The 13,634-nt window shown below is 52.3% G+C and overlaps 1 long non-coding RNA gene across 2 annotated transcripts; it reads right to left on the bottom strand.

Annotated features, from left to right (window-relative positions):
• Positions 1-1,289: 1,289 nt before the first annotated feature.
• Positions 1,290-4,620, bottom strand: LOC141047655 (uncharacterized). Of its 2 annotated transcripts, XR_012219871.1 has the most exons (4): positions 3,535-4,620; positions 3,023-3,132; positions 2,783-2,927; positions 1,290-1,676 (listed from the first exon to the last, which is right to left on the bottom strand). It is a non-coding gene; the product is annotated as an uncharacterized lncRNA (long non-coding RNA). The 2 variants fall into 2 exon arrangements; XR_012219870.1 differs by lacking the exon at positions 3,535-4,620 and having other exon boundaries at positions 3,023-3,302.
• Positions 4,621-13,634: the final 9,014 nt, after the last annotated feature.

The raw sequence follows: 13,634 nt of genomic DNA on the forward strand, positions 1-13,634 counted from the left end.
TGCTGATGTAAAGTAGACATGTGGGAAATGTTATTTAGTAACTATTTTTTGTCACATAACTCTCTGGTTTAACAGAAAAAAAATTCAAAATTTGAAAATTGCGAAATTTTCTAAATTTTCGCCAAATTGCTGACTTTTTCACAAATAAACGCATAAATTATCGACCTAAATTTACCACTAACATGAAGCCCAATATGTCAGGAAAAAACAATCTCAGAATCGCTAGGATCCGTTGAAGCGTTCCTGAGTTATTACCTCATAAAGGGACACTGGTCAGAATTGCAAAAAATGGCCTGGTCATTAAGGTCAAAATAGGCTTGGTCATGAAGGGGTTAAACATGCGTTATCACCATGTGTAAGAAAAAAAGTTGGCAGCGCTTTCGGCTGAGCAATCTTTTTGCTGCCTCCAAAGCGATGCTCCTACGCAGCACGGAAACATACCCCAATCAATATGTTTGTTTTTTTTCACACAGCACTCAAGGGAACATTTTACCTCCTGCTGAGGATGAATCCGAAGATGGAGCAGGAACTTCATCTGGAGCTGGCGGCACATGTTCTCCATCTCTGCTGGTGCCCCATCTTCATCAACTGCTGGCACATCGGCGTCCGCCGCTGCTGGAGTTTCTGGTGCCGAAGAAGCGGTTACACAAAGAGCTGCCTATCCGGTGTCAGGAGAGCCAAACAAAAAAAAAAAAAACTAAAAAAAAAGTGATACAACCATCAAAGCTGCAACTGAGACTCTGGCAGTGATAAAAAAAATTAACGAAAGAGGAGGAGTTCAATTTTTTTGCCTTGCAAATTGCAAACAAGGCTCGCTCACTGACACTGGATAGGCAGTCCATTTTCACGAATCTGGTGCAAATGTCACTGACAGCTCTGCAGGACCCTGCTCCAATTTCTCCATATGATGAAATTTTGATGGGGTTTTTTGGAAAAGAAACCAAGCCCAACAACAAACCCAACCTGACTACCAAACAAGTCGACCATACAGCACTGAAATGCCCTCACCAACTGCAAGTTACCCTACGGATGCATCAACACTAGCTATTACCCGCAGTACCATAACTTAGTCATTTGGTGTTCTTTATAAACATTATCATAAGGAGGATATAAAAGGGCTATAACCTGTGTTATGGGTACATGAGCGCAGGACTATGGGGTAGAGGATATGTATGATAGTCTAGGGAACAGGACTATGGGAAGTAGAAGAATCTTGAACATTTTTGGGAACAAAACCCACTTAGTAAAAAGAAAAAAATAACGCACATAAAATTAACAATCCAAATACATACAGAATAATTTTTTTTTACTAAAAAAACATTTTCAGGTTGCTTGACGGGTCCTTCATTGGTGCCGCTCAATCTTATTCTTTCATCTTTCACTGCTGTTCAGGGTGCCCAACACCATCACAGGAGTTTTGCCAGTGCACAGGACCTTCTAGACTCATAAAATAGTCAGTAAAAGTTTCTCTCACACGCACACCCGAGTTGGATGGCCTTCCCAGACCCACGTTGCGCATCCGGCAGCCAAGTCTCCTCGGTTGGGGAAGACATCACCATGAGCTGCAACTTCTGCCAGATGACGGTACATGTGCACCTTACAATTTTAGAGATGGTGGATTTACAATTCTAAATTGGAGGTGTAAAGATGTGTAGCTCTCTACTGTGGCTAAAAATCTGCAAAGAAAATTAAAAGATTATTAGAAATGTCACACAAAAATGTAAGGGAACCTGTCAGCAGTTATGGCCGCTATAAGATGCGTCCACCACCTTTCAGGTCTTATCTGAAGCATTCTATAATGGTGTCGCTAATGCCCCGGTCTGACACGAAAGCTCTAAATAAACACAAAATTACAAACAATTGCGTGGGGCGGTCACGTCAGATGGGAGTTGAAGCTCCGCGTCAGGCCACTCCGATCTTTTCGCACCACCGCCGCCCTCCTGCTTGCTTCAACGCTCTACTGCTCAGCCGTGGTTACCTGGCCTGTTGAGGGCAGAACGAATTCCTGCAGTGAGCAAGCGCCAGGAAAGGTCTGAGAAGCCCAGCGCATGCACACCTCCGGACTTTAGTCCATACTCATCAGAACATAAAAGTACGCCTGTGCAGTACAGCAATGAAGCAAGCAGGAGAGTGGTAGTGCATTAACCGGGGCGGTTAATTATAGAATGCTGCAGATAAGCCCTGAAAGACAGTGGACGCATCTTATAGCAGCAACAATGCAGACAGGTTCCAGGCGTGTTTTACATATCAGGATATTTGTGGTACCGTAAAAGACTGTACCAAAGATATCCATGTCAATGTGTCTGTGTGTGCGAGGCACACATGTGGCAACCGTGTGCCGCCCATGTGCTGCATCATTTCCACACAGATGGCTAGCAGGGAACAAGCGCTACAGAAAGTGCAGTTACAAGGTGGCAGGTGCTGAAGACAAATCCCATTCTTCCTTGATGGCAGTGAAATCCTGCAGACCAGGGGAGAATGATGCCAGCACCTGCTGCCAGGGAACAGCGCTTCCTGTAGCGCTTCACCAGTGCAATGCGTGTTACACAGAGGACATCAATGTGTGTTCTCCATGTGCACGTGTGCATGACAGTGGCAGCGTGTTTTGCCCACTGACACATGATCCACAAAAACACGCTGACATATGCATAGACCCATTAATTTAAGTGGGTCTACATGTGTCAGTGTCTCCAGTACATGTGAAAACTTTCATCACACGTACCGGATACAATGACGTGTGAAATATGCCTAATGACATACAAACAGAAAATTAGTTACTTACCGCAAAGTGATGAGCAGCCTTTCCTCAGCAATGATGGCCTTCCTCATTAACATATCAGCCAATATAAGATGGGGACACAAGATTTGTAGCAGATTATCAAAGGCGGTGATTGTAAGCCGGTAGAACGACAAATTTTTCCAGATATCTGCAAAGTTGACATAAAAAAAAAGAAAAAAAATGATTATATATTTTCGGACACATTCTAAGTTGGAAACTATCTTGAGATATTTGGCAACTTACCTCCTCAAATCGTTGTAAAGAACATAAAAATGCCCTTTCTCTGTTCTCTCCACTAAGAGTGGGTGCACCCACAATTTACAGGCTCACATTCTCCTGTGCTGCTGCTCGGCCTAAAATAAAAATATTGTTTTAGTACACAACACAGTGAAAAAACAGACATGTCAAGAATTTTCGGAATCCCAATCCTAATCCCAAACCTATTCCTAACCCCAACCCAAACCCAAATCCCAACCATAATCCTAGTCTATTCCTTATCCAAACCCTAATCCCAACCCTAACCCCAATCACAACCTTAATCCCAACCATAACCCAAATCCCAACCCCAAGTCTATTCCCAATCCAAACCCTAATCACAACCCTAACCCCAATCAACCCTAATCCAAATCCCAACCATAACCCTAATCCCAACTATAACCCTAATCTCAAACCCCAATTGCATTCCTAACCCTAATCCCCACCCTAAACCGAATCTCAACCCTAACTTAATCCAACCCTAATCTACTTTATCTTACCTGCTCTCTGTGACGCATCAGGATTTGCAGCAAACACCCCAGCATGAGTATTCTGAATGGCCTGCGGACCGATAAGCGCTGCGCGCTATACTCATCAGCCCGCTGGGCACTCTGCTGCTCATTTCTGGCACTCACCATTGTTGATTTGGTAAAAGCAAAATAGAGAATGGAAGAAGGGGTTGGACAAGATAATAACATCAATTTTTTTTTTTTCTTTAGTCTAGTTTGGCAAACTATCTGTTGCTGTGAAAAAATGCAGACAATTCCGCAGCCAAAACCACATTAAAAAAGCATCAAAAACGCACCTGCGTTTTCTGCCAAGAGCTGCGGATTTTGTGCAGAAAAATCCGCGGGAGAATACGCAACGTGTGCACATAACCTAACCCTAGCTCTAATGGGAAAATGGAAATAAATGCTTTTTTTAATTTTATTTTTCCCTAACTTTGGGCGTGATAAAGGGGGGCTTGATTTACAATTTATAGCAGGCAGCTGTAACTCTAAAAGACGTTTTTTATTGTAAAAAGTTTTTAATTTATGGGGGCTCTACATAGCGCTCCATTTAATATAGTGGACCCCACATAGCCATCCATTTAATATAATGAGCCTGACAGATTTCCTCATATAATGGGACAGTGGTCACATATAGCCCTCCATTTTTATTATAATATGCTCTACAAAGCATTCCATTTAATATAATGAAACCCCCACAGTTTTACATAATATAAAAGGCTCTACATAACCCTCCATTTAATACAATGGGACCCATGTAGCCCTCCAATTAACATAATGCGTCCCACAAAGAACTCAATATAATATAATGGGACCTGCATAGCACTCTTATAATGTGACTCAGAAAGCCTTCTATGTAATATATTGTGCCCCCTATAGCCTTAAATTAAAAATAATTAAACCTCATAGCCTTCCTTTACCCGTGCCACAAGAGCGCACAGCCACTGTCCCGTTGGCGTGCCACCGAAGCACAGCCACTGTCCCGTTGGCGTGCCACAAGAGCGCACAGCCACTGTCCCGTTGGCGTGCCACAAGAGCGCACAGCCACTGTCCCGTTGGCGAGCCACCGAAGCACAGCCACAGTCCCGTTGGCGTGCCACCGAAGCACAGCCACAGTCCCGTTGGCGTGCCACCGAAGCACAGCCACAGTCCCGTTGGCGTGCCACCGAAGCACAGCCACAGTCCCGTTGGCGTGCCACCGAAGCACAGCCACTGTCCCGTTGGCGTGCCTCCGAAGCACAGCCACTGTCCCGTTGGCGTGCCACCGAAGCACAGCCACAGTCCCGTTGGCGTGCCACCGAAGCACAGCCACAGTCCCGTTGGCGTGCCACCGAAGCACAGCCACTGTCCCGTTGGCGTGCCACCGAAGCACAGCCACTGTCCCGTTGGCGTGCCACCGAAGCACAGCCACTGTCCCGTTGGCGTGCCACCGAAGAAAAGCCACTGTCCCGTTGGCGTGCCACCGAAGCACAGCCACTGTCCCGTTGGCGTGCCACCGAAGCACAGCCACTGTCCCGTTGGCGTGCCTCCGAAGCACAGCCACTGTCCCGTTGGCGTGCCTCCGAAGCACAGCCACTGTCCCGTTGGCGTGCCTCCGAAGCACAGCCACTGTCCCGTTGGCGTGCCACCGAAGCACAGCCACTGTCCCGTTGGCGTGCCACCGAAGCACAGCCACTGTCCCGTTGGCGTGCCACCGAAGCACAGCCACTGTCCCGTTGGCGTGCCACCGAAGCACAGCCACTGTCCCGTTGGCGTGCCACCGAAGCACAGCCACTGTCCCGTTGGCGTGCCACCGAAGCACAGCCACTGTCCCGTTGGCGTGCCACCGAAGCACAGCCACTGTCCCGTTGGCGTGCCACCGAAGCACAGCCACTGTCCCGTTGGCGTGCCACCGAAGCACAGCCACTGTCCCGTTGGCGTGCCACCGAAGCACAGTCACTGTCCCGTTGGCGTGCCACCGAAGCACAGCCACTGTCCCGTTGGCGTGCCACCGAAGCACAGCCACTGTCCCGTTGGCGTGCCACCGAAGCACAGCCACTGTCCCGTTGGCGTGCCACCGAAGCACAGCCACTGTCCCGTTGGCTTGGCACCGAAGCACAGCCACTGTCCCGCTGGCGTGCCACCGAAGCACAGCCACTGTCCCGTTGGCGTGCCACCGAAGCACAGCCACTGTCCCTTTGGCGTGCCACCGAAGCACAGCCACTGTCCCGTTGGCGTGCCACCGAAGCACAGCCACTGTCCCGTTGGTGTGCCACCGAAGCACAGCCACTGTCCCGTTGGCGTGCCACCGAAGCACAGCCACTGTCCCGCTGGCGTGCCACCGAAGCATAGCCACTGTCCCGCTGGCGTGCCACCGAAGCACAGCCACTTTCCCGCTGGCGTGCCACCGAAGCACAGCCACTTTCCCGCTGGCGTGCCACCGAAGCACAGCCACTTTCCCGCTGGCGTGCCACCGAAGCACAGCCACTTTCCCGCTGGCGTGCCACCGAAGCACAGCCACTTTCCCGCTGGCGTGCCACCGAAGCACAGCCACTTTCCCGCTGGCGTGCCACCGAAGCACACCATTTCCCATGGGCCCGCCAGAAGGTCCCACTACTTGGCCTTTTTGCTTACCACTTGTGCGACCATGTTGGGCTTTTTAGCCTGCCATCGAGATACATTCATTGGCCTCATTGTCTGCCACCTTGGAGTCCATCTTGGTTGTTTTTTTTTTTTACACTGCCACTACGGTTCATGTTCTGGCCCTTTTGCTTACCACCGGGACACCCATCTTGGCCTTTTTAGCCTGTCACTGCGGTGAATTCTTTGACTTTATTTGCCTGCAGGGTGCCCATCTTTAGCCTGCCCTGCCAACAGTATAATGCCCACCCACAAATAGCCGACAAAGTAGAATGGGCTCCATATAGCACAACATTTAATAGGCCCCATATAGTCCAACATTTAATGTAATGGGCACCGCACAACCCAACGTATAATGTAATGGGCCCCATGTAAAAGGCTCTGCATAACCCTCCATTTAATACAATGGGCCCCATGTAGCCCTCCAATTAATAAAATGCGTCCCACAAAGAACTCAATTTAATATAATGGAACCTGCATAGCACTCTATTATAATGGGACCCAGAAAGCCTTCTATTTAATATATTGTGCCCCCTATAGCCTTAAATTCAAAATAATTAGCCCCACATAGCTTTTCCTTACCACCGGAGAACACCCTTTTCCCTTGACATGCCACAAGAGCTCACCAGTTTCCCGTTGGCGTGCCACCGGAGCACTCTTGTTGGCGTGCCACCGGAGCACATCCTGTTCCTGTTGGCATGCCATCGAAGCACACCCTTTTCCCATTGGCATACCACCGAAGCACACGATTTCAGGTTGGCGTGCCACCAGAGCACACCCTTTTTTTCAGCTGGTGTGCCACCAAAGCACACCATTTCCCGTTGGCGTGCCACCGAAGCACACCCTTTTACAGTTGGCGTGCCACCAAAGCACACCCTTTTCCAGTTGGCATGCCACCAAAGCACACCCTTTTGCAGTTGGCGTGCCACCGAAGCACACCATTTCCGATTGGCGTGCCACCAGAGCACACCCTTTTCCCGTTGGTGTGCCACCAAAGCACACCATTTCCCGTGGGCCAGCCAGAAGGGCCCAATACTTGGCCTTTTTGCTTACCACCAGTGCGCCCATCTTGGGCTGTTTAGCCTGCCTTCAAGATACATTCACTGGCCTTATTGTCTACCACCATGGCATCCATCTTGGGTTTTCTTTTTTACACTGCCACTGCGGTACATGTTCTGGCCCTTTTGCTTAACACTGGGACACCCATCTTGGGCTTTTTAGCCTGACACCGCAGTGAATTCTTTGACTTTTTTATTTGCCTGCAGGGTGCCCATCTTGGCCTTTTTAGCCAACCCTGCCGACAGTATAATACCGCCCCACACAAAGCCCTACATAGAGTAGAATGGGCTCCATATAGCACATTTAATGTAACAGGCCCCATATAACCCAACATTTAATGTAATGGGCACCACACAACCCAACATAATGCAATGGGCCCCATATAAAAGGCTCTACATAACCCTCCATTTAATACAATGGGCCCTATGTAGCCCTAAAATTAATATAATGCGGCCCACAAAGAACTCAATTTAATAAAATGGGACCCAGAAAGCCTGCTATTTAATATATTGTGCCCCTATAGCCTTAAATTCAAAATAAATAGCCCCACATAGCTTTCCCTTACCACCGAAGCACAGCCACAGTCCCGTTGGCGTGCCACCGAAGCACAGCCACAGTCCCGTTGGCGTGCCACCGAAGCACAGCCACAGTCCCGCTGGCGTGCCACCGAAGCACAGCCACAGTCCCGCTGGCGTGCCACCGAAGCACAGCCACAGTCCCGCTGGCGTGCCACCGAAGCACAGCCACAGTCCCGCTGGCGTGCCACCGAAGCACAGCCACAGTCCCGTTGGCGTGCCACCGAAGCACAGCCACATTCCCGTTGGCGTGCCACCGAAGCACAGCCACTGTCCCGTTGGCGTGCCACCGAAGCACAGCCACTGTCCCGTTGGCGTGCCACCGAAGCACAGCCACAGTCCCGTTGGCGTGCCACCGAAGCACAGCCACAGTCCCGCTGGCGTGCCACCGAAGCACAGCCACAGTCCCGCTGGCGTGCCACCGAAGCACAGCCACAGTCCCGTTGGCGTGCCACCGAAGCACAGCCACTGTCCCGTTGGCGTGCCACCGAAGCACAGCCACTGTCCCGTTGGCGTGCCACCGAAGCACAGCCACTGTCCCGTTGGCGTGCCACCGAAGCACAGCCACTGTCCCGTTGGCGTGCCACCGAAGCACAGCCACTGTCCCGTTGGCGTGCCACCGAAGCACAGCCACTGTCCCGTTGGCGTGCCACCGAAGCACAGCCACTGTCCCGTTTGCGTGCCACCGAAGCACAGCCACTGTCCCGTTGGCGTGCCACCGAAGCACAGCCACTGTCCCGTTGGCGTGCCACCGAAGCACAGCCACTGTCCCGTTGGCGTGCCACCGAAGCACAGCCACTGTCCCGTTGGCGTGCCACCGAAGCACAGTCACTGTCCCGTTGGCGTGCCACCGAAGCACAGCCACTGTCCCGTTGGCGTGTCACCGAAGCACAGCCACTGTCCCGTTGGCGTGCCACCGAAGCACAGCCACTGTCCCGTTGGCGTGCCACCGAAGCACAGCCACTGTCCCGTTGGAGTGCCACCGAAGCACAGCCACTGTCCCGTTGGCGTGCCACCGAAGCACAGCCACTGTCCCGTTGGCGTGCCACCGAAGCACAGCCACTGTCCCGTTGGCGTGCCACCGAAGCAGCCACTGTCCCGTTGGCGTGCCACCGAAGCACAGCCACTGTCTCGTTGGCGTGCCACCGAAGCACAGCCACTGTCCCGTTGGCGTGCCACCGAAGCACAGCCACTGTCCCGTTGGCGTGCCACCGAAGCACAGCCACTGTCTCGTTGGCGTGCCACCGAAGCACAGCCACTGTCCCGTTGGCGTGCCACCGAAGCACAGCCACTGTCCCGTTGGCGTGCCACCGAAGCACAGCCACTGTCCCGTTGGCGTGCCACCGAAGAACAGCCACTGTCCCGTTGGCGTGCCACCGAAGCACAGCCACTTTCCCGCTGGCGTGCCACCGAAGCACAGCCACTTTCCCGTTGGCGTGCCACCGAAGCACAGCCACTTTCCCGCTGGCGTGCCACCGAAGCACAGCCACTTTCCCGCTGGCGTGCCACCGAAGCACACCATTTCCCATGGGCCCGCCAGAAGGTCCCACTACTTGGCCTTTTTGCTTACCACTTGTGCGACCATGTTGGGCTTTTTAGCCTGCCATCGAGATACATTCATTGGCCTCATTGTCTGCCACCTTGGAGTCCATCTTGGTTGTTTTTTTTTTTTACACTGCCACTACGGTTCATGTTCTGGCCCTTTTGCTTACCACCGGGACACCCATCTTGGCCTTTTTAGCCTGTCACTGCGGTGAATTCTTTGACTTTATTTGCCTGCAGGGTGCCCATCTTTAGCCTGCCCTGCCAACAGTATAATGCCCACCCACAAATAGCCGACATAAAGTAGAATGGGCTCCATATAGCACAACATTTAATTTAATAGGCCCCATATAGTCCAACATTTAATGCAATGGGCACCGCACAACCCAACGTATAATGTAATGGGCCCCATGTAAAAGGCTCTGCATAACCCTCCATTTAATACAATGGGCCCCATGTAGCCCTCCAATTAATAAAATGCGTCCCACAAAGAACTCAATTTAATATAATGGAACCTGCATAGCACTCTATTATAATGGGACCCAGAAAGCCTTCTATTTAATATATTGTGCCCCCTATAGCTTTAAATTCAAAATAATTAGCCCCACATAGCTTTTCCTTACCACCGGAGAACACCCTTTTCCCTTGACATGCCACAAGAGCTCACCCGTTTCCCGTTGGCGTGCCACCGGAGCACTCTTGTTGGCGTGCCACCGGAGCACATCCTGTTCCTGTTGGCATGCCATCGAAGCACACCCTTTTCCCATTGGCATACCACCGAAGCACACGATTTCCGGTTGGCGTGCCACCAGAGCACACCCTTTTTTTCAGCTGGCGTGCCACCAAAGCACACCATTTCCCGTTGGCGTGCCACCGAAGCACACCCTTTTACAGTTGGCGTGCCACCAAAGCACACCCTTTTCCAGTTGGCATGCCACCAAAGCACACCCTTTTGCAGTTGGCGTGCCACCAAAGCACACCATTTCCGATTGGTGTGCCACCAGAGCACACCCTTTTCCCGTTGGTGTGCCACCAAAGCACACCATTTCCCGTGGGCCAGCCAGAAGGGCCCAATACTTGGCCTTTTTGCTTACCACCAGTGCGCCCATCTTGGGCTGTTTAGCCTGCCTTCAAGATACATTCACTGGCCTTATTGTCTACCACCATGGCATCCATCTTGGGTTTTCTTTTTTACACTGCCACTGCGGTACATGTTCTGGCCCTTTTGCTTAACACTGGGACACCCATCTTGGGCTTTTTAGCCTGACACCGCAGTGAATTCTTTGACTTTTTTATTTGCCTGCAGGGTGCCCATCTTGGCCTTTTTAGCCAGCCCTGCCGACAGTATAATACCTCCCCACACAAAGCCCTACATAGAGTAGAATGGGCTCCATATAGCACATTTAATGTAACAGGCCCCATATAGCCCAACATTTAATGTAATGGGCACCACACAACCCAACATAATGCAATGGGCCCCATATAAAAGGCTCTACATAACCCTCCATTTAATACAATGGGCCCTATGTAGCCCTAAAATTAATATAATGCGGCCCACAAATAACTCAATTTAATAAAATGGGACCCAGAAAGCCTGCTATTTAATATATTGTGCCCCTATAGCCTTAAATTCAAAATAAATAGCCCCACATAGCTTTCCCTTACCACCGAAGCACAGCCACAGTCCCGTTGGCGTGCCACCGAAGCACAGCCACAGTCCCGTTGGCGTGCCACCGAAGCACAGCCACAGTCCCGTTGGCGTGCCACCGAAGCACAGCCACATTCCCGTTGGCGAGCCACCGAAGCACAGCCACTGTCCCGATGGCGTGCCACCGAAGCACAGCCACAGTCCCGTTGGCGTGCCACCGAAGCACAGCCACTGTCCCGTTGGCGTGCCTCCGAAGCACAGCCACTGTCCCGTTGGCGTGCCTCCGAAGCACAGCCACTGTCCCGTTGGCGTGCCTCCGAAGCACAGCCACTGTCCCGTTGGCGTGCCTCCGAAGCACAGCCACTGTCCCGTTGGCGTGCCACCGAAGCACAGCCACAGTCCCGTTGGCGTGCCACCGAAGCACAGCCACAGTCCCGTTGGCGTGCCACCGAAGCACAGCCACAGTCCCGTTGGCGTGCCACCGAAGCACAGCCACTGTCCCGTTGGCGTGCCACCGAAGCACAGCCACTGTCCCGTTGGCGTGCCTCCGAAGCACAGCCAGTGTCCCGTTGGCGTGCCTCCGAAGCACAGCCACTGTCCCGTTGGCGTGCCTCCGAAGCACAGCCACTGTCCCGTTGGCGTGCCTCCGAAGCACAGCCACTGTCCCGTTGGCGTGCCTCCGAAGCACAGCCACTGTCCCGTTGGCGTGCCTCCGAAGCACAGCCACTGTCCCGTTGGCGTGCCACCGAAGCACAGCCACTGTCCCGTTGGCGTGCCACCGAAGCACAGCCACTGTCCCGTTGGCGTGCCACCGAAGCACAGCCACTGTCCCGTTGGCGTGCCTCCGAAGCACAGCCACTGTCCCGTTGGCGTGCCTCCGAAGCACAGCCACTGTCCCGTTGGCGTGCCTCCGAAGCACAGCCACTGTCCCGTTGGCGTGCCTCCGAAGCACAGCCACTGTCCCGTTGGCGTGCCTCCGAAGCACAGCCACTGTCCCGTTGGCGTGCCTCCGAAGCACAGCCACTGTCCCGTTGGCGTGCCACCGAAGCACAGCCACTGTCCCGTTGGCGTGCCACCGAAGCACAGCCACTGTCCCGTTGGCGTGCCACCGAAGCACAGCCACTGTCCCGTTGGCGTGCCACCGAAGCACAGCCACTGTCCCGTTGGCGTGCCACCGAAGCACAGCCACTGTCCCGTTGGCGTGCCACCGAAGCACAGCCACTGTCCCGTTGGCGTGCCACCGAAGCACAGCCACTGTCCCGCTGGCGTGCCACCGAAGCACAGCCACTTTCCCGCTGGCGTGCCACCGAAGCACACCATTTCCCATGGGCCCGCCAGAAGGTCCCACTACTTGGCCTTTTTGCTTACCACTTGTGCGACCATGTTGGGCTTTTTAGCCTGCCATCGAGATACATTCATTGGCCTCATTGTCTGCCACCTTGGAGTCCATCTTGGTTGTTTTTTTTTTTTACACTGCCACTACGGTTCATGTTCTGGCCCTTTTGCTTACCACCGGGACACCCATCTTGGCCTTTTTAGCCTGTCACTGCGGTGAATTCTTTGACTTTATTTGCCTGCAGGGTGCCCATCTTTAGCCTGCCCTGCCAACAGTATAATGCCCACCCACAAATAGCCGACAAAAAGTAGAATGGGCTCCATATAGCACAACATTTAATTTAATAGGCCCCATATAGTCCAACATTTAATGTAATGGGCACCGCACAACCCAACGTATAATGTAATGGGCCCCATGTAAAAGGCTCTGCATAACCCTCCATTTAATACAATGGGCCCCATGTAGCCCTCCAATTAATAAAATGCGTCCCACAAAGAACTCAATTTAATATAATGGAACCTGCATAGCACTCTATTATAATGGGACCCAGAAAGCCTTCTATTTAATATATTGTGCCCCCTATAGCCTTAAATTCAAAATAATTAGCCCCACATAGCTTTTCCTTACCACCGGAGAACACCCTTTTCCCTTGACATGCCACAAGAGCTCACCCGTTTCCCGTTGGCGTGCCACCGGAGCACTCTTGTTGGCGTGCCACCGGAGCACATCCGGTTCCTGTTGGCATGCCATCGAAGCACACCCTTTTCCCATTGGCATACCACCGAAGCACACGATTTCCGGTTGGCGTGCCACCAGAGCACACCCTTTTTTTCAGCTGGCGTGCCACCAAAGCACACCATTTCCCGTTGGCGTGCCACCGAAGCACACCCTTTTACAGTTGGCGTGCCACCAAAGCACACCCTTTTGCAGTTGGCGTGCCACCGAAGCACACCATTTCCGATTGGCGTGCCACCAGAGCACACCCTTTTCCCGTTGGTGTGCCACCAAAGCACACCATTTCCCGTGGGCCAGCCAGAAGGGCCCAATACTTGGCCTTTTTGCTTACCATCAGTGCGCCCATCTTGGGCTGTTTAGCCTGCCTTCAAGATACATTCACTGGCCTTATTGTCTACCACCATGGCATCCATCTTGGGTTTTCTTTTTTACACTGCCACTGCGGTACATGTTCTGGCCCTTTTGCTTAACACTGGGACACCCATCTTGGGCTTTTTAGCCTGACACCGCAGTGAATTCTTTGACTTTTTTATTTGCCTGCAGGGTGCCCATCTTGGCCTTTTTAGCCAGCCCTGCC

The sequence above is a fragment of the Dendrobates tinctorius genome, unplaced genomic scaffold (assembly GCF_039654945.1).
Source record: "Dendrobates tinctorius isolate UK_male_01 unplaced genomic scaffold, ASM3965494v1 ptg000129l, whole genome shotgun sequence".
Lineage (NCBI taxonomy): Eukaryota > Metazoa > Chordata > Amphibia > Anura > Dendrobatidae > Dendrobates > Dendrobates tinctorius.